We start from the raw sequence: 21,542 nt of genomic DNA, 5'->3' as shown, positions 1-21,542 counted from the left end.
GTTTCCCCGGTCCATTAGCTTTCTTGTGCGCGAAGTCCTAGGAGTCTATTGCTTCGACAACCGGTATAGGGCTGCCATCTGCCGGCGTCAAGTGGAACATTTGATTTGTTCGTGGAGCCCTTGCTTGCCCAACGCGTCGCGTGGTACAGCACCATCTCCGATTTCTGCGGTGAACTTTGCAACCCTCTGCTCACGCAGGCTTTCTAACCTTATGTATGACTGCTTGTAGAGTTTCTAGTAGAGAAAGAGAGAGATACGCGGGATGGGAAAGGCAGGGAGGTTAAGAATCAGAGATTCTTGTTTGTACCTTGCTCTGGGGGAAGTGTAAGGGGAAATGAAAGACGCAGAGAGCAGTGTAGAGAAAAAGCAACGTTTCTTGTACAGTGTGATGTCACCAACATACGGTATGTGCTGCGAACCTTCGATGGTTGTTACTTCTGCCAGTAGGCTTAACATAGATACATTGAACAAAAAGGAAGACCGATCTCCTGCAGCGTGGCCCTGCTATCGAATTCTGCGTTTTTTGTTCTGAGGTCGCCTTTCGTGATTCGCACGATGTGGGCCGAGACAAACTCCTTCACGCACACGTAGGCTCATTGACCCATTCATAAGCGTTGTTGGTTATCCGAAATACCTTTGTGCTCGATGTTGTCTAAAGCCTTCATTAGGTCCAGCCCAAGCATAGTTTTGGTATCTGCTGTGTGACATCCCCCTTCTATTGTTTCGTGTTAAACTTCTAGTATAATCTCTTGTTTGGACAGTTTAGGCCCGAACCAAAAGCTATTTCTGTTTGTATTTCTTGTAACAAGTGTTTGCCGTGCCTGAGTGAGAATTAAATTGTTGAGATTATGTCTCTGCGTGGTTTTGGTATTCTCCGAGTTTAGAATATATCCCAGAATGTTCCACGTAGTAGCCACAACAACCTTTTATAATGGCACGTATTGGAATATCCTAATTCTAAACGGGGGGTTTGCAAGGCGGATCCAGTTGGAACAAATTCTCTGGATGAAGGCACTCTCGAGCATTAGTTGCCGAATTTTGCGGAGGAACGCATTGTTGTGTCAGTTACTTTGGTACGACAGTGCACTTTTACTGCAAGCTTGCCGGCACATATCTCGTAAAAGGCGTCATCCGCAGAATTTTTTACAAGTAGATATGCCTTTGTGGGGATTTGGGGAATTCCATGCACCATTTCCCGGGCGCATTCAACTGTTCCGCCGTCCCTACGCCTAAAACCTTTTCACTCCGAACATGTTGTCAGTGGCGGCGCTACAATCCCGATGGTTTGCGGTGAGGGCGGGTCACAACGTTGAGGCTTCTCCTGGCGGCTACTCTCGTGGCGGTAGCGTGTCCCTTCTCTCTGGGCACTGTGCCGAGTACGTGCATGCTTTTTCTCGTCCGCCGAAAATTTTGTCACTTGGACTTCAGCTCACACACGGTGCCTTTGCCCGTGCGGGAGCACGTACCTCGTGTTTATCCTGTCCGGACGCTAAGCCGAAGAACGGGTGCCTAGTGCTCACGCGAGGTCGTATTACGCCGAGCCGCACTTATCGGAGGCCCAAGCCGAAGGAGCTTGTCGCGAATTGGCCCATTGGTTATCGCGAGAGCAAGTACCATAGCCCTAGGGACTTTTCCCAGCGCCATGTCCCAGCTTGGGACTGTGCACTCGCAGCGACGTGCTATAGGCGCCCGTGACTGTATTTTTCGCCCTTCGTGCGAGAGCCTTCTGGCTCTTCATCGCCGCGGGACCGCGCCTCTGTGCAGTGTCGGCTGCCGGCGGATACAATAAACGGTGTCAGTAATGTCAGGGCAATATTATGCTCTTGCGTGCGTCGCTCGGTAGCGCCTTGCGGCCTGAGGCCGCTGATGGCTGACGGCTGACGCGGCCCTGTATCTCGCTAAGCTCGAACCTGCGGTGGTCGGTACACCTGCGAGACCCGAAGACCCCACACCTTGCAGTCGCACCCGGTAGAATTTATAACTTGCAATATTTGTTGTAAGGAAACTAGTTAAAAACATCAATAGTGAATGTTTCGTAATTGGTCGACTATGCATTTCAATTTCTTGGGCAAGTAATGTCCGCCTCTTCGAGGAGACCACCCCATAGAAAGGAATTGTGCCACTTGATACAGTCAATATTTAAAAAATACTTGAAAGTGTTTGCTGAAATACCCTGCATATGTTGTCTACCGAAGCATCCGTACCGTCCAATACGCCACGACGACAACGATGGCGAAAGATTAGCCTGGAGTGTCCATGTATTTGCTATGACAATAAAAAGAAAACAAGACTGCTGTATTAACGAGCTCAAGACGCTGCAAAGAACTTGTTGATGTATGCAGGCTGTTTCCCTATAGTTTGTTCGGAGTATGATGATTGTGCTGAGTGCAAGATTGGTCGGACAAAGAAAGTCCATGCGAACCCGACAGGAGAGGAATTGAAGAGGAGCATCGGTCCTATCCGCCTGGCATCTTTTTTCCCAACAATTATTCCACTCAGCAAGGTACTCTTCTGGTGTCACATAACTGGTGTCCCTACATATTGGCGGTATCACCGACAGCATAGTCGACTGCCCGGAACGCTCAGCCATAACATATGTCCACACAGTCCGCACAAGGGCTGTCATTGTGTCGTTCTGGGGTTGTAGCAGTGAGGCGTCGACGCAGCCATTGAACAGTGAACCAACGTTTTTATGCGTCCGTATTTATAGCGCACTCGGTCCCTAAGGGGGCTATCGTACATCCCACAGAGGCATGATGACAGCCTGCGCCCACTGCCGGTGCGCATGCGTGAGATGTGGTACATCTTCCTTTCTTACAGAAGTCTCAGCCGCTTTAGCGCCTGTAGCAGACTTGCTTGAAGTTGGCATCATTGGCCAGACGTTCCGGTGGCCTGGATTGCCTCTGCGATCTCCTAGGTAGCGTTGGACGCGGGATTTGTTGTCTCGCTGCTCCCACGCTCACCAATGGAGACGCAGCTGGTGGAGCATTTGCGCTCTCAGATGGCATGGTATCTTCTTCGTCGTCTGACTCACTTGCCGCCATGTCGGGACTGAAGCTCTATTTCGTGGCTAGCAAGTGCTGGCGGTTTCGGCGTAGTGTATTGTGGCCCTCTGTGCGGACGTAGAAGGAGCGTGGTCCAGCTGGTGCCATTACCTTGGCTTTCTCTGACCACGATGTTCCCTTGACTTTGACGACGTCATTATGTTGAAGGGGGGGGGCAAGGCATGATACCACCAATTTTTGTGCTTGTGCTTTGTTGTGTGAACTACTGGCTGAGGTGTGAAGTCAGGTAGAGGAGTGCGCAAACGCCTTCCTTAAAGCAGTTCGCCAAGGGACCGCCACTCTTCCGAGGGGGTGGCTCTGTAAATAAGCAAACAAAGCCAGAAGTCTTCGTTTGCCTTCGGTGGACTTTTCCACTATCCTTTTCACCACTTGCACGACTTTTTCTACTAGTCCGTTTGAGCGTGGTAACAGGGGACTTGAAGTCACGTTCTGAAAGTCGTACAGCTTAGCGAAACGGGCAAAGCTCTTGGCTGGAAAATTGGGGACCATTGTCAGTGCACACTTCCGTTGGGATGCCGTATCGTGAGACCATCGCTCCGAGCCTCTCCGTCACGGAGTTGGTTGACAGGTCACGCAGCTGGTCGGCTACTGCGCTTCCGTTGTCCTAGACCATATCTGCTTTTGGCGAGCTGAGGTTCCCGCTGCTTTGCATAAGGCGATAGCAGCTTCCCAGGGTAAAAGAAATGGAATTTTGGGGTTTTACGTGCCAAAACCGCTTTCTCATTATGAGGCATGCCGTAGAGGAGGACCCCAGAAATTTCGACCACCTGTGGTTCTTTAACTTCTACCTAAATCTAAGTACACGGGTGTTTTCACATTTCGCTCCCATCGGAATGCCGCCGCCGTGGCCAGGATTCGATCCCGCGACCTCGTGCTCAGCAGCCCAACACCATAGCCACTTAGCAACCAGGGCGGGTCCTTCCAGGGATAACTTCTTTTCTCTGAGCATTTTTTCCCGCAGCTTCGGGGAGTTCGTTCCGAAAACGATTTGTTACCGAAAGGGCACCGATTAGGGTTGGTACCGATCAGGGTGCCGAAATTACAGACCCTGGTCTGTTTCTCGACTTCTCGTAGAAAGTTCTCGAACGGTTCGGCCTCCCGCTGCACACGCGAACGAAACACGTAACTTTCGTGAACTTCGTTTTCCTGCTCGCCGAAATACTCTTGGAATTCGGCGACGACCAATTCGTAGTTATGTTTGCTTTCCGTTCCAAAGAACAAAATATTGTTGTAGATCTTTATCGCACCTTCATCTGCTACGCTTAAAATGAGTGCAGTTTTTGTCGCTTCAGACCTTGGTTAGTCAGGCGTCGTTGCATCCCCGAAAAGTTCGTACAGCTTCCAGCTTTTCCCGGTGTCTCCCTATGTGTTCAATGGTTCCGGAGGCTTGACGCTTTCCATGACTACTGAAGGCGGATCCAGGACATCAGTCGCAGCTAATCACCATTAGTGGAATCCGTTAGGAGCAGGCTTCACCACTTCTGACACCATGGCACAGTCGGCAGGATTGAAGGCGACTCAGTAACTGCGAACAGAAAGGTGGCACGTCTGCCAGCAAGGTGTACCTGTTGTGACCGAAGACATCTGCCAAGGCGTTGCCCGACATACGGCAAGACTTGTCGTTTGTGCAACAGGCAAAATCATTTTGCCTCGTGTTGCATAGGGGTAGCTAATATTGGCGAAGTGCAGCGTGGAGACGATGACTTCGACGTCCTGGATGTAGCCGTAAGCAGTGTTCCGACCGGACGCGACCGGCTTGTGAAAGCCACAATAGGTGGAAACAACGTTACAATCAAGGATGCCACCAGATCCCAAGCGAACCTCGCGCCTCTATAAGTTTATCGCAACTTAAATGTCGGTACACTTCAGTAAAACGGCGGGGCGCTGCGCTCGTACAACAGCGGAATTATCAAGCACTGTGGAACGTTCTCGGCACCCCTCGTCATTGGTAACCGGCAGGAAAGTGCACAGTTCTTCGTGGTGAAAAAAGACCATCAGGTCATTCTGGGGTAGGAGGCCAGCGAACGCTTTGGTTTGATTCAGCGGAATGTTGACACCGTAGCCACAACCACCTCCGAAGAAACAGTCCGGCAGTTAGCATTCTGCCCTTTTACATGCCAATGTCACGACCTGAAGTTTTGGGTACCTGGCCTTCTTTATTGTGCACCTGAATCTAAGTGCATAAGCGTTATTGCATTTTACCCCCATTGGAGGGCAGCTGCCATAGGCTAGATTGAAGCTGTGACCAGCATGGCTCCATAGTAACTGGGCTATAACACCAGGTCAGGATGACAAATACTGCTTAGAACTACCAACTTCTTGGCTCACAAACACTTTGCACTAGGCTAAAGGATGATGGAGTACTGACAGCGACCGTTTATGTACCAATTTCTTTTTACGCTGTTGATTCCATTACTACGGTGCGAAGTTTCAATTAGTCAAAACCAGCCTAAATTACAGAACCAGCTCAAAACACGCACCATGTATAGCTGGATTTGGACATGAAAATGGAGTCAATTCATGTGGCCGAAAATGGAGGTGGCAGTCACACTCTTTCATGCATTTTGCCTAAAACATAGCCAATAATAATTAATCAATTTCTAAAACATTCTTCTCAAAAAGTGTTTTTTTCAAGCCTGGAAGTAGGAGACAAATGGCGTTCATGTGCACGAGTGGTTAGTTGCGCGGCACCAGATTGAACTTTCATCACAGTTGGCTGTGCAATGTTTATGCAAAATACCACATTTCCGTACTAGACATGTGGCTGCACTAAAACTTGTAGTTAATGACCAGTAAGATTTATGCGACAGCAAAAGTTTGTTTATTACTCCAGAACAAAATGACAGGCCCTTCGGTTATTTCTGCCATAGGCTTTCTTACAGTAATTACTAGAGGGAACTCTGGCGCTGCAGTCGTTGTACCACCATGGAAATGATGGGAAGTACATGGATTTGTCTGATCTTTGTGCTTGTGAATTCAGACGTTCTTGTGGCTTTGTATAATATACGCTATATAAATCTCGTAAATTTCAGCGCAGTCTATTCTCTTCGAAGTGCAGAGACGCCACCAACACGCGTAATTGCTATTAATTGCAACGATTGAGCTTGACCAAGTGGCCAAATCGAAACGCTCCAAGCGTCTCAAGGCACTGGAATGCTCGCGATAAATTCGTAAGGGCGTTGCACTCGCTTGTCGTTACATGCCTCCGTGGCTTAATGGTTCCAATATCAGATTTCTGTTGTAGAGTTCCTGTGTTCGAATCCTGTCGTCGGACGATTTTAATGATGTTTATTTAATTATTTATTACACAGTATATTGTTGAAAATGACTAGTTTACAAAGTCACAAAGCCGTTTGAAGCCAAACAGACGAAGTTTAGGCAAATCCATGTACTTCCCATAATTCCCATGCTGGTACAACTGTTCTTGTTTCAGCTCCTGTAGATACTAGCGCCAGAGTTCCCTCTAGTAATTGTATGAAACACTACGATTTCTGCACATCACTCATGCAGAAGCGGCACCACACCTGCTGCGTTAACATGCACTACCTTTCGGCCAAGTGTAGGGAATGCTGTGAATTCGCCCTGTACAAAGCCTGCACTAAGTAAAACGAATCACAACGTGCAGTTGCTGCCATGTTGAACTGGTGGAACGAGTTGTGAAATGCAGCGCTTCCTGAACTAGTTCAGAAAGCGCAGGAAAATCGAGTGGAGATTATATAGTAACAGAAGTTGCGTGATTCTGCATTACATTCACGAAATATACTTCATGATACATTTCCATATATTTCTTTAGTTATTAAGAATCCCTTTTGTATTGTTGGACAAAACTGCAGAATGCCAACATATTTTCCAGTGTTCACTGGTAGCAAACATGTCAAAACTTGTTCTAGTTTCGGGATTGCCGCTTTACCCGTTAACCCCAAGTTATGTCCGGAAAAATGTACCAAATTTTCCAAATTTTTTATGTACTCATTTTCTCGGTGTCATCATTCTATAAATATATTGCTTCATTTGTCTCTGGTTAGAAATAACACAAAAATAAAAGCTGCTTTTGAGGGCAGCTTGCCTACAATGCCGATTGTAACTCATCTTTGACAGTCAGAGCAGCATAACATCGGGCAGAAAGAGTGCGACTCGTCATTGGCGATATTGGTACTACCTCCAGTCACTAGTACAGCTCGGGATCAAGGCTTAAAGGTTGCAACTTCTTTGCTGTCCAATTTTAATTCTGCAGCTGTTACACTTGGGTGTAGCGTGTGTATGTACGTGTGCACGCATTAGAATGACTTCATGCTAGAGCAAAGCAACTGTAGTGCAGAGAGGTATCAGTCATCTTTATATATTTGCTTTCTAAGGATGCGCTAAGTTTATCTTTTGAAGTATAGACTTGGCGCTCTTTGGCCAAAGATGCGCTTGTGCTATTAAAACCTATCAATTATCTTTTTTCGGGATCGGTGCGGCAGTTTTAATTTGCTTTTCTTGAACCGTGCACTTCCAACTCACAGGACGCTGCATGTCATCTGAGGTGTTCCTTTTTCAATCAAAAATGTTGAGGTTGTCTTTGTGAAACTCGATTTCTTGCCTCAAACTAGCTTGTACAAACTGACTAAGCTGATAATTCCGCCTGCTTATACATGAAATATGTTGCGGTTATGACCCCTCATAATGAATGACACATAATACAAAAATGTTATGTATTAAAACAATTTCATGAAAATTTTTCCTGTTTTTCGCGTTCGTGTTGTCCACTTCTCTACTCTTGTGTCCTGTCTACATGCCTCACCTCTTTCTTTTTTGCATTTTAAGTATCGTCTAAACTTAACCATGCTTTTTCACCACAATGCAGGGAGAAAAGGTTTCGGTAACACCATGTATTCAGTATGGTGGCCCACACGATGTGTATGCAAGCAACCTCGTTCATGTGGTCCAAGAACTACTCTTCAGTGTCTCGAAGACTTCCATGCGAAGCCCTCAACATTCTCGTCTCAGTGGAATGGCTGCTCATCTATCAGCATGCCCATCGCCAAGACTGCCAGTTGTAAGGCTTCTGAACCCCTTCAAGAAAGCTTATTTTTTTTACTTTTCATGGTTGGCCGTAGAATCTGAGCATGTTTGATGTTTCTAACATTTTTACATGGTACAAAGCGGTTCAATAACTTTTATACCAGTGTAATGTATTTAAGTGATGCTCACTCTAATGCCTGTCTGGTTTTGTTAGTCTTTGAGAAATTTGAATGACTGATGAGGTAACAGCATTTGAATTTGTCATCGTGGCTCGTTTCAGTGAGCTGCTAGGAAATAAGATGGAAAACTTACCACACGCCGGTTGTAGCATTTTTGTTTTCATGACTACAGCATGCACGTTTCAAAAGATTGAAAGTAGGGGGAAAAAGCGTCGAAAACATAATCATCCTAGTATGGTCATGTCCTTACAGCTCTGCAATGACTAATGCCTCATACATCTTCGGAGCACATTGGTCGCAATGCCTACAGGTATACTTGATAAGAGATGAGCTTGCACACAGATTTCCCACACAGTTGATGGCTGCATTTTTTGTCATCTTCATGTTACTATTATGTATTCAATATACATTAAGGTGTAAAGGACACTACAGGCACTGAAGTACCAAATGGCACTTGCATTTCAGGGGACAAAGTCTGCTGCATGCCTGTGCCAAAAGGTGTTCTCGCGGCTACCTTACCTCTATAGGTAAATGGACACCAGATGCTCTGTGTACAATGTAATCGGTGTACTTATCTGGAGTGCTTGAAAGATGTGCTACAGGCTGTATTGGCACTGTCTGAAGACAATGCATGGTTCTAGAAAGCCTGCAGTAGAGCACCTGCCACCGTACCGAAGGAACTGTCCTAATTTGCACTAGCTCAGGTCAGCCTCTCGGCCTTTCCTATCAATAAATTCTATTCTCTCTCTAGTCCTAATTTATTTTGTTGATGTGGTTGAAATTTATGAGCTTCAATGAATAGTGACTGTGGCAGTGCTCACGAACTAAAGCCCAAATTACAGACCTCGACTCACACAATGCACTCTGAAAGTTTTGCTACATGGTACCTGTATTTGTTGCCTGACCTTATGGCACCTTTACGAGCAGTCGTAAGTGATTGCAGCTGCTGAGGCTTTATCAACAGGCAAGGTGAAAGAAATGCTGTCCACCAGTGTGACTGCACACTCCGAGATGCAAGTTATCTTGAACCAGGTGTTCGGTAGACGGTACCTGTGCAGCCAAAACATGGTGTTTGAGCCCTATAGGCAACTACGTTCACAACATCACACAAGTGTGCTGTAACAACAGTAAGTTGAGAGCAAGCAGCATTTTTACCGATGTTTCTCCAAAACATTAGTCAAGTCATTCTTTCACCAAGGCTGGTAATCATGCATAGGTAATGAGAACAGGGCATTTGTGACATACAAGGGGGTCATGTGTCTAAAGTTTAATTAGATCAGCAATGGAATTATAAAAATTAGATGGAATTATAAAAAAGTATCCATTTTGTTCCTTAATGGTCTCTTGGAGAGACATGACCCTTTCCAGCAGTTTAGTTTTGTCTTTTTGCTTTGATTTGGTGTGTATATTGCCACTATAACTAACAGTCAGTGCTCTGTCCAGCCCAGTTTTTATGCTCTCCTTGTGATATTTGCAATATTTTGCAGTTCAGCTGAACGAAGTATTTGTCTTTACTATAACCAGTTTTCATGTTTAACTTTTGTGCAGTGCTCACTAGTTATTACTAGCCATGTTTTGGTCCCATAGACACACTCAGACTTGTTCTTTCTTATGTGGCAGGTTATTTACGTACTTTATGATAAGATGCAGTGCTTTCCGAATGAAAACATGTGATAGTTTGTAGTTCGGTTATTTTAAAAAACTTTTCTGCTAAAAATTTAATTGAACAAGCCTGTGCCATTATTCGGCGCTTATGTTTTTGTATTGGTATGGTTTTACTCCTTATCTTCCTTTTTACTTTTAAAATGTGCAAACTTTATTATGTAACCATTTCTCTTTAATGAAATAATAAGTATTTTTGCTGACATTTCGTCACAAATTTCACAATGATTTTGTTCAATTAAGTAACCTTAGACTAGCTGATTGTTATTCTGATAGCTTAACATACAATGCCTGTGGAATATTCAGTGCAAGAACAGAGTGAAAAATACAATAAATTATTGGGTATAAGCAGGTCACTGGCAGTAAATAGAGCATACATAAATTTCAGGAAATAGTGCATGCTTATATATTAAAAAGCTACAAAAGCTACACATGCAGTTTTGTTTGTAAATGTTGAAACATTATTCTAAGTGGAAGCGCTTCGTTGCACTTTGTTCTTTGGCTTCGAGTGCTACCTTTAAGTCATTATATATGTGAAGGTACTAGTAGAAGCATCCCGTGGAGATAAATGACAACTTTAATGACTAGAGGTATAAAAGAGGTGCTTAAAACGGCAAAAAACTGCTTGAGAGGCAAACGTATGCTTCTGCAGTACTGCACTGGTTACCATCGCCAATCCATGCGTTGCTTGCGCTCTATTGCATTCAATATGAGCTATAACAACGAGCTGTGGTGGCTTTCCCTCCTGGTCAAGCTGGTGTTGCTGCGAACATTTTTGAGCAAGAAAAGTGCAGATTTTTAATTATTTCAGAAATGTATGTAACATCATGCTTTTGGTTGTGCATTGCTGCGATCGTGAAACATAAATTTTTTTGCCTGAAAAGGTCGCACGTTATATATGTTACCAGATGACAGAACAGAAGCGCAATATGAGGACGCCTCACACATTCTGGCTCATTCTGAACAAGGTAGTACCATAGCTAAGGCTAGGCAGCATTCACAACAGCTAGTCTGTCCATTAACTGCATGGCTGTAGCGAACGCTCAAATACTTGCAGCGATAACACTATTTTGGAAGGGTGTTGTCCGTGCTACACACATATTGAAACGGTGGTGTCTGTGTTACACCCATATAGGAAGGGTGTTATTTGTTCTACACCCATAGGCAAGGTGACGTCATATTAACAACCTTTCCTTTGTGGGGTGGAATTTACACCCCTTTGCTTGGGGTGTAGCAATACACCCAAAAGGGGTGTCACCCATGGGACAAGTCATTTACACCTTTAAGGGTGTTAAATTTCTTATAGTGTATAGGCGTCCTCGTCGAAGTGCGCAAGTACCGGCGGCGCCTGCATGCGTGGTCTGAGTTCTTGAAGTGCGCCAGCCTGCGGCGTTTCCCACTTGAACTCGACATCACATTTGGTTAGATGCGTTCGCGGCTCTCCGATGCGCGAAGAGTCCTTGACAAAGCGCTTATCGTAGGCACACATGCCAAGGAATGCACGCACTGAAGCCGCCTAAGGTGATCGTCGAAATTTCCGGCGAAGACAGCGACGTCATCCAAGTAAACAAGACACGTCTGCCACTTCATTGCTGCTAACACCATGTCCATGACGCACTAAAACGTTGCAGGCGCCGAGCACAGTCCGAATGACACCACCTTGAACTCGTAGAGGCCGTCTGGCGTGATGAAGGCGGTCTTTTCGCGATCTCTCTCGCCGACTTCTATTTGCCAGCAGCCAGACTTGAGGTCCATCGATGAGAAGTATTCAGCCTTGTAGAGCCGATCCAATGCGTCGTCCGTCTCTGGAATCCTTCGTGATCTTGTTCAGTGGACGATAATCGACGCAGAAACGTAGGGTTCCGTCCTTTTTCTTCACCAAGACTACAGGAGATGCTCACGGGCTTTTCGATGGCTGGATGATGTCATCGCGCAACATTTCGTCGACTTGTTGCCTAATAGCGTCACGTTCTCGCGTCGAAACTCGGTAAGGGCTCCGGCGGAGTGGTCGAGCTCACTCTTCAGTTATTATGCGATGCTTTGCGACTGGTGTTTGTCGAATCCTCGATGACGTCGAAAAACACTTTTTGTATTGTCGTAGAAGACTACTGATCTATTGCTGCTTACTCGTGAGGTGACTTAGATTTATGTCGAAGTCTGGTTCGGGAACTATGGTCGTCAGGTTAGATGCGGCAGAATCCGAGAGGTCAAACGCATATCTGGTTTCCACAATTTCCTCGGTGTACGCGATTGTCGTGCCCTTGTTGACGTGCTTGAACTCCTGGCTGAAGTTTGTCAGCAACACCTTCGTTTTTCCTCCGTGCAGTTCAGCGATTCCTCTTGCGACACGAATTTCACGGTCGAGTAGTAGATGTTGTACACCCTCGATGAGGCCTTCTACGTCAGCGGGTGTTTCGGTGCCGACGAAAATGGTAAGGCTGGAGCGCGGTGGGATGCTCACTTAATCTTCGAACACGCTCAAGGCGTGGTGACCACGAGAGCTCTCCGGCGGTAACACTTCATCTTCCGACAGCGTTATCGATTTCGACTTCAGGTCGATGACTGCGCCGCGTTGGTTCAGGAAGCCCATGCCGAGAATGACGTCTCGTGAACTCTGTTGGAGGATAACGAAGGTGGCAAGGTAAGTCCGGTCATGAACAGTAATTCTTGCCGCGCAGATTCCAGTCGGCGTTTTGAGGTGTCCTCCAGCTGTCCGAATTTGAGGGCCTTCCCATGTAGTCCTAACTTTCTTCAACTAGGCCGTGATGGGTCCACTCATTACGGATTAATCGGCTCCTGTGTCTACTTAATAATAATATTTGGGGTTTTACGTGCCAAAACCACTTTCTGATTATGAGGCACGCATGTGTCTACTTAGGTGGTGACTGCGTGGCCGTCGAGAAGCACGTAGAGGTCGGTGGTTCGTTGTCTTGCGTTACAGTTAGGTCTTGGCGTCGGATGACGGCTGCGCGTTGAGCTGTGGCTGGAACGTCGCGTCGTCAGGCCGTCTTTCATCGGCGCATTCTTTGCTGCCAGATTTCGTCGAGAAGGCCGTGTATCGTCGTTGTTATGTCGTTGAGATAGCCTCTTCGGCGTCTTCGTTGGCGGCAGAGGATATTCGTCAGTTCGACGAAGGGCAACCGCACCTCCATCGGTCGCTGCTTTTGGTTTTCCAGATAAGGGCTGACAAACCGGCCTCGGGCTGGGCCAGTGAATGTTCGTCGTTGCGGCGACAGATAGCGGCCTGGTGACGGCGAACAGGACGGTCGTCGAGAGTTGCACTGAGTGGCGGCTAGCTAATCGGCGTTGTCACGTGGGCGCTCCCCAAGCTGTGGACGCGGCGCGTTGACGGCGAACCCTCTCAGTCCCAAGTCGCGGCATGGGCATCGGTGGTACACATGGCCGGCTTCTCCGCAGGAATAGCAGAGCGGGCGGTGGTCGAGGGCTCGCCAAATGTCCGTCTTTCTCGCGTAGGTGTGCTTGGCAACGGGTGGGCGTGCTGGCGGCGGCGGCGGACGACGGAATTGCGGCGTTACAGGGCCCTGGCGCGGTCGTGGAGGGGGACCTTGGCGGCGTGTGACGGCGGCGTAGGTCATCGCTTCTGGCTGGGGTGCGGTAATTAAGGTTGTACCTGAGGAACTCCAAGCAATCGCTGAACCTCATCTTTCATTATGTCGGCGATCGAGGCCACTTGAGGCGGTGACGAAGGCAAGACCTTGCGCAATTCTTCGCGCACAATGGCCCTGATGGTCTCTTAAAGTCGTCGGAACCCAGTCCTTGGATGGCGTACTGCGGCGTGAGAACCTGGCGGTTAGATTTCCGGGTGCATATTTCCAGAATTTTCTCGATCGTCGATGCCTCTGCAGAAAACTCAGCTATGGTCTAAGGCGGGTTGAGAATCAGTTCGGCGAAAAATTCTTCCTTGACGCCCCGCATCAGGAGGAGGACTTTTTTCGCCTCCGACATTTCCGGGTCGTGCCAGAAAAGACAGGCCATCTCCGTGAAGATCGCTATCGTCTCATTGGGAGGCTGTACTCGGGTTTCCAGTAGCGCTTGGGCGCGCTTTTAAGCACGGCGCTTGTGAATGTTTGCAGGAAGCCTGTTCGGAATAAGTCCCACGTTCTTAAGGTGGCTTCCCGCACGAAGCACGTCCTGGCCGCATTTTCCATTGCGAAATGGACATGTCGAAGCTTGTCGTCGCTGTTCCAGCGGTTAAACGTAGCAACCCTCTCATACGTCTCCAGCCAGCTTTCCGGGTTCTCAAATGTGGAACCGCGGAACGTCTGTGGCTCCCTGGGCTGCTGCAGAACTATTGGGGCTGTCTTGTTCGTCGCCTCTGGACAATCTGCTTGGACGATCTTCTTGGTCGTCTATGGTTGAAGTCCGTGTTCCGGGGGCAGCTGATGTTGCCGGCGGCTTGCTAGACGTTCCGGGACGACGTTGGTGTTGTGTTTGCGGTCCGTGCTTGGATTACGGCTTACGGTAATCGGTGCATTAATTACGGTACATGAACGTAAAGCACCTCCACCAGATGTCACGTAGCAGTGACGGTGAAGAAGGCAGAAAAGCTGTGATAAACTAAACTAGCGTTTTATTGGGCGAACTTGTGCTCTCAAAAGCAGGCTACACTCAAAGAACAACGATAGCCGCGAACACATTCGGCGATCGCCGAAAACCTGATCAGTGGGTCAAGCGCGTCGTCTTTCACACATCAGTCGTCGAATATTCCAGAGTAATCGCTGGGACCAGCGTGTCTTCCACAAAGTTCTACACTATTCGCGTCACGCATACATGCAATCAGATTACACAAGGTTCGAGGACAGACAGCGGATGGAACGATCGATAACATTCCAGAAAGTTCCGATACATGCAATCACGTCCTGGTATGTGCGATAACATTTGTTAGGCGGTGACAAGCGGTCACACGGAAAAGATAAGGACACGTGTCAATATACATACCTTTGTGTCGTGTGCTGCACAGCTTGGCTGGTCGTCCGCCTTCATAAAGTGGGATGGGTCGTGATTTTTTTATCCCTCTCTGTCCTCTTCCCAATACCTATTTTCCACCATACACAACAGTGCAGAGTAGGGAACTGGAAACTCGCATCTAGTTAATCTGCGCGCCTTTCCCCCCTCTCTCTAAGGTCCCTTTAGTGAATCGACATCAACATCGTGATCCTCCATAGTGGGTGTGCACCACAGGTAGCGCGAAATCGAACCCACACCACCGCTATCCCCGGAAGCCAGGCCCTGGAGGCGACCGTCCAAATTCATCGGCCATGAGCGGCGCGAGGGAGTGCTCGCCGAAGGGCGTGCGGCCGGCGGCGCGGCGGGCCCAGTCACCCGCCAGCGGTGACCCATCGTCGGAGATGCAGGGCAACGTGACCGTGGGTCACGGAGGGGACCACTGGCTCCGGCAGTCCATCACCATCAAGAGCAAGGTGCGAGCCACAGTCGCCAGTGTCAGCACGTTCAGGGTCCGCTGCAATACGGTATGGATTCGAGATACGCTCTTAAGCCGAAATTGGGAAAAGCTGGACTAAATGCAGCCGTTAGACCACCGGATATACAGTTCGCCCTCCAAGTAGTGCATGAGTGCAGTTGCCTGTTGTGTGCAAATGTCTAATTTTAATGAGACTAAATGCAGGAGTATTAAGCGTGTCTATTGGATCATTTCCTGCCGCAGATTATCCCAGAGGACCAGACGAGCGCTGGTTAAGCTGTCAGCTCAAGCGTGCCATTTGAGCAGCTTATATCCTTCAGTGCCGCCATAGAATACTTGGTCGAGATAATGCAACGATTATATTCCTATTCTATTCCTTCTCGCGCTTCGACAGCAGTCCGAGCGGCGCTCCGCTCACGTTATCACCGGGACTGGGAAAACGGGGAACGGTGGGAGATACGAAAGGAACATATTCGAGTGAAAAGAATCCCTGCATTACAGTGGCTGTTCTCTTTACTGCGACGCGTACCAATCATGAGCCAGGCCCTGTGCGTTCATTTGCGATGCGTAATAATCTGCAGGAGCTGTGCCACCTAAGCCCTGTTACAAACGCCAGGAGTTTATCAATTTCACATTTCGTAAGGTGCATTTCCCTCTCACACGTGCGGTATCAGAGGGAAATAAAATAAAATTCAGTGCCCTACCACTCTGTGAAGAAGGATTACAGCGAAGCTGTGAAGGTGGGCCTCTTAATGCTGAACTGCACCTCCGACGTGGGTCGGCCCGGCATTGCACTATCTTTGGGATTGGCCCACGTATGAAAAATTGTTGGTCTATATCCACGCAGACGAGATCCGCTAGAATCCAGCCATAGGCAGCTTCGCTTTTCGAAAGCGCCCCCATTTTACCCTTTGAAAGAGGAGCAAAGCTGCAGACGAAATTTAGCTGCCGCGACCGCGTTCGCACCCTTTCCGTTCGTGCTTCGACAACGCGATGGTCACTGTGCACATTCGCGGCGTCTCTTCTTTGCATGTATAGCAATATGAGCTTTCCCGGTCGCCTACCAGGCGTCGTATCGTTGAGGTTATGGTAAAGTGAGCCACTGCGTTCGCACCCTTTCCGTTAGCGCTTCGACGCCGCGGTGCATGTTCGTGGTGACCGCTGGCTTGCGTGTAATCCGCGTTCCCGAAGTGAAGCGTCACTGTAACTTTTTGATTCGGTAGAAGTCGCGCTGTGCAACAGGTGCCCCCACGCACCAAAGACAGGTACTCAAGGACAGGTAGATCGTGCGCACACGTTGATTGCACCCGCACGTTGGTGTGCGGAACTGTGCATGCATGCTCATTTAAGTATGCTCTCCGCTTGGTGCACCTGCATTATTGAACTAATTTGTCAAGCTTAAAATGCGTCACAAAATTTCTAAGGAACGACTTACACACAGCTCTCAGAAATTATAGGATCGGATTGTAATTGGAATGCACGAGAACACGTAATCCTGCAACGCTGAAACTCAAACACAGTCTTCCAGCCGCCGTTTGTTTTGCGTGAGTAAAGCTTCGCACGCGGACACGTACAATCCCGCTTTACTGGAGACTGTCAGCTTCACTGTAAAAATAAAGGGGGGGGGGGATGGGTTTACGCGCCAAAAGCTCATCCGATTATCAGGCACTCCGTAGCGGAGGACTGCGAATTAACCTTGACCCCTGGCGATCTTTAACGTGCACCTTATGCACGGCACGTGCGTGTTTTTGCATTTCGTCACCATCGAAATAGCGGCCGGGACTTCGACCGGCGCGACGCCGAAGCCGCTAAACAACCACGGTAGGTGGTTGAGGGAAATCTGTAGGGCATGCGCAGAACGATGCGCAATACGGGGTGAATGAGGATAAAGAAGCGACACACTTGGCCGGAGAAATGAGCCGCGATGTGGAGCGCGCATGAGCCGTGGCGCTGAACCGGGCTCGGTCCAATGTGCGGCCACGCTGAGGATGTCGCTCGTCGGAATGACGCCGGAGGATAAACATCGGGAAGATTGAACGATACTTGCATGATGCCCAGAAATGAGAGGGCCTTGCTGTCGCAGAAAATCAGCCAACGCACCGGCACGCCATAGATGCATAGCGTGCGAAAGAAGATCCGACTGGAAGGCGGAGAGGTCGGCCTTGATAAGGCTCCGACCTGATACCAACGGTCGTGCTACTCGGCGTTGATGGAAGGGGGACGAGAAGGAAAAGCAAATCGGTGAAGGTTATGATTAGCACTTTATAGGGGATGATCATTTTTTAAGATTTCCGGAATTTTCAAAAGTCACCTAGTAAGTATATTTTTCGACCATCATGTCATACATGATGATGCAGGGGGACCTAAGTAAAAGCTGTCTTTCAACAGCTTGACAGAGCAACGGCCCCTCTTATTTGGCAGTAGCATACAAAGTGACATAAAAACAACATACACAAAAAGAAACACTGCTCACGGCGGTCACATTGCACTACAGAACAATATATAAACATGTTACATAAAAGCTGCATCTGCTACATAATTATTTTTAAAAAGAATTAAGCTATACACACATGGTAAAAAAAAATTGAAGGCTTCTAATGGTTTACACAATGCAATGACATGGCAAAGGCGCTTTAACAGAAAAACATAGGAATAACATCGAGTAACACCATAATTCTGTAAAGCGATTTGGCTTTAGTTACATAAAGAAATAACAAAAAAAAGTTCAGGAAAGAAAGTAAGCCAAGAGTGTCCGAAATGTGACACATTGGGGTATTATGTCCTGCCTCAATAGGTAATTAAAAAGTTGTGGAAGCCGGTGTTCTAAGGTTTGTAGACCATGTGTTGTTCGAAATGCTTTAATTTCCCACATATCCTTATTTCTTGTTTTGTAGTTTTGTTCGCGCCTTCTCAGGCCAGATTAAAAGATGTTTTATTTAAATGTTCTTGTTTAAGTGTTCGGTTGAGGCGATAGTCATAGATTTTTCTTACTGGAACGATATTGTGTTCTGAAAATATTTCTCTTGTATGATGTATCCTAGGTAATTTCTTAACAATCCACATTGCGGATAACCTGTTGCTAATAACATAATTCTAGTCCTTCAGCTAGCTAGGTTATTCAGAGAAGCGGACTTGCCGAGATACCGAAACTATATTCAACTAATTTACAAAAATGCCCTGATTCATTTCTTGATTAATGACTTTAGGGCAAATATTGCAATTTAGTTATTGTAGCTGTTGAGCTTGCAAGGCATATTCACTTGGAGTGAACTTCCTGAATGACACCAGTTTGGCCATATGTGCCACCAAACTGGCAGTAAGAATGCATTGTTGTCCCGCCTATGATTTTAACAAAACGCTCTTTTGTGCATCGAAGCCCAAAAGCAATTTGAAGGCCCATGTATTTTGTTCCACACTTTGGCATATAATAATTCGGCATTGGTGTCATCCCGAAGATGCACTTCAAGTGGACACGTCTTGTAAAGTGTTGTGCTACAATTCGTAAACTGCAATATGGACCGTAAAGTAATAAATCAAGAATTTATTTAATGAATTTTTGTGAATTAGACGAATATGTGTTTCAGTTTCCCGTGCTAGTTATGTCCACCGCTTCGAATGATGCAGCTCAACGACAAGATTTGTGCCATCTGCCAGAAGCGATTTTTAAAAATTCGGTAAAATTTAAAAAAGAGCATCCTCTACATATGCGTACGCGATCTTTTCGTGCACAACCGGGGCATGGCAGATATTTCTATAACCTTCAATCAATCAATCACTCAATCAATTTTTGCTGTTTCTGGTACATATACTACATGTCATTTTTATACAGGTAAGATCCTGAGCATTTTCAAGGGTTGTGGCAGAGGTCCGTTTTTAACAGAAGTGATTTCAACTTGATAACAAGGCAAACATTTCATATATACAGTAGCTTTGTTACAAATGCGCGCAAAACTTTCTTTTCGTTAACATGGTTGCTCTTGAGTTAAGTAGGTGAACGCGAACAAGTCACCTATATAAATAAAATGATGTGGATAGTGTGATACTATACGGTCAGGTGTTCCACAGTTTCGCGGCAATATGAGCGGTGTTCCACAGTTTCGCGGCAATATGAGAAAATGAATCTAATCCATTGTTAGTCCTATGTAGAGCATGCGTAATGGTACAGTTGAGGTAGAAAATTCAAGCTCATTCTCTTTCAAAAAAATGAAAAAAGTCGCAGTTTCGCCCAAAACGGGAAGCACCGACTGCGATAGCAAATTAGTAGGCAGCTGTACAAAGTAAGTATAGTAGTTTGATCAGCCATATAAACGTGGAAACGTTCGCTTGCTAACAGAATTAACAAGCGCGGTGTCAGCTCGCGGGAGCAACCAAGAACACATCACACTCGATGACCGCGGACACACGCTGCAAAACGCCGTACGCTGGTGTGATGCAAGCGCGGCAGAAGCAGCGACCGAAGTGACGTTTCTGCGGTCCATCGCTTCTATGCGACAGCGGCAAGAACACAGCGCGCGCAAAGGCATGAGCCGTCTGAAGACCCTTTTCAAGATACGGCTCGCTCGACCGCGCACGGCCGTGCAAAGCACACACCTGGCAGGGTCGAAGCTGCCCCTCCTCCCTCCCGCGCTGCCCCCCCCCCACGTTCCTCCATATATGGCGCGCGAGATAAAGCCGCGATCGTCAGTTCCCCTTGCGCCCAGTCGCCAAATACGCAGTTCCTGCCAGAGCCCAACACGCCCCCCCCCTCCCCATCCCTCTTTCTCATTCCGCCGGCCTTTCGCGCGACGGAAGACGGGGCGTTTGCGCTCTGCCTTTCTTCCTCGTGCGCGCCAGATTGATACAGCATACGGCGCGCGGCGGCGCTGTTATCGCTTTTCTACTTTATACGGGACATCACGGCAACGGCGACGGCAGAAATGCGCCTGGCATATAATTGCTATCGCAGTGAAAGAGAAAGAAAATGCCAGGGACTTTCTTGATGCAAAACGTGCGCCCGCGCGCTCTCTCTCCGGAACACCGAAATCGTCTGTCTGGTCACGTACTTTGCGTTTGTGCTTAGTATTCCGGGCACTCCAATAGAACGTGGAAAGCGGGTACTCAAGTGCCAGGTGCGGTTGTTGTTGCAGCCTATTTTAGCAGGTATTGCCGAGTGAATAACGCGGCTCCCAATTTCCATCTGGGCAGTAAAATGTCATGGCACAGCCTTGTTATTGATGGAAGTCTGAATAGTGAATACGTGTTCATCTAACCTAAGTACAGCTGTCTTGATGGTGGTCTAAATCAGGGGTCTGCAAACATTTTGGCCAGAGGGCTAGTTTGACAGTCAATGGTGTATTTGAGCACCGTAAAATAATTAATTAATCAAGCTAATTCAAATATTATGCGCCTTTTCTCCAATTGCAATTTTATACTCCCCAAGGTACTAACTAACTACGGTTCTCAAAGAGGAGCATCTTTTTTTAAGGAAACGTTGGAATTCTTTGTCTTATAATATTAAGTGTGCCTTTTCTATATCGTCTTTCAGATATGAGCTTCGCAATATCATGGTTGTACTGTAGCACCATTTATTCAATATGTCTTTTAAACGCAACTTCAACTTTGTTGTTTGGAATACTGTTTGCGTCGTTTCCAACTTCAGCTTATGCCTTAACCCTATCGTTTTATGTTTTCCGTTGCATTATTGCTTTGTCTCAATATGTATTTGTATATTTGTATTTTTATAGCCCGCTGCTTTCTTGCTGTTAAGTAGGATTTCTTTCTTTATTTATATCATTTTAACATAACATTTTTAACATGTTAACATAAAAGGTCTCCCTACAGTGCTTACACTATGGAACCTTTTTCTGTACTAAATATCTATACTTTTGTACCTGCACTAAGCATTCAATGAACTTCAAATAAATATAAGAGAAAATAAATTCACAAGCATAAGTGATGCCCTACATGAGCCTAAAATAAACAGAACTATATTCCAAATAATTGATGGCGCTTTAGTCAAATAATTTATTATTTTAACTAATTGAACTGACCTTCTGGAGCACCGTCCAGAAATATACCCACCGATGATTACGATACTCCGTAATGCGAAATTTGAGCACAGCTCTATACGTGTTTTCATTTCGCGATTTATTGAGGCAAAGAATTTGAGAGAAAGAGAGAGAGATGTAGTAGAGTCGGCAATCGTCGAAA

At 46.9% G+C, this 21,542-nt stretch overlaps 1 long non-coding RNA gene across 1 annotated transcript in view; it reads right to left on the bottom strand.

The window, feature by feature from the left end:
* Positions 1 to 10,450: 10,450 nt before the first annotated feature.
* The window catches only part of LOC142592631 (uncharacterized), a 76,765-nt gene continuing 65,673 nt past the window's right edge, over positions 10,451 to 21,542 (bottom strand). The window contains exons 2-3 of the long non-coding RNA XR_012830749.1: positions 14,870 to 15,392; positions 10,451 to 10,673 (exon numbers count right to left, since the gene is read on the bottom strand). This is a non-coding gene — a long non-coding RNA (uncharacterized LOC142592631). The remainder of the gene's footprint in view (positions 10,674 to 14,869; positions 15,393 to 21,542) is intronic.

This window comes from Dermacentor variabilis, chromosome 9 (genome assembly GCF_050947875.1).
Source record: "Dermacentor variabilis isolate Ectoservices chromosome 9, ASM5094787v1, whole genome shotgun sequence".
In the NCBI taxonomy this organism is placed as follows: domain Eukaryota; kingdom Metazoa; phylum Arthropoda; class Arachnida; order Ixodida; family Ixodidae; genus Dermacentor; species Dermacentor variabilis.
The sequence above is the reverse complement of the archived record's forward strand: the minus strand, read 5'-3'. Positions and strand labels throughout refer to the sequence as shown.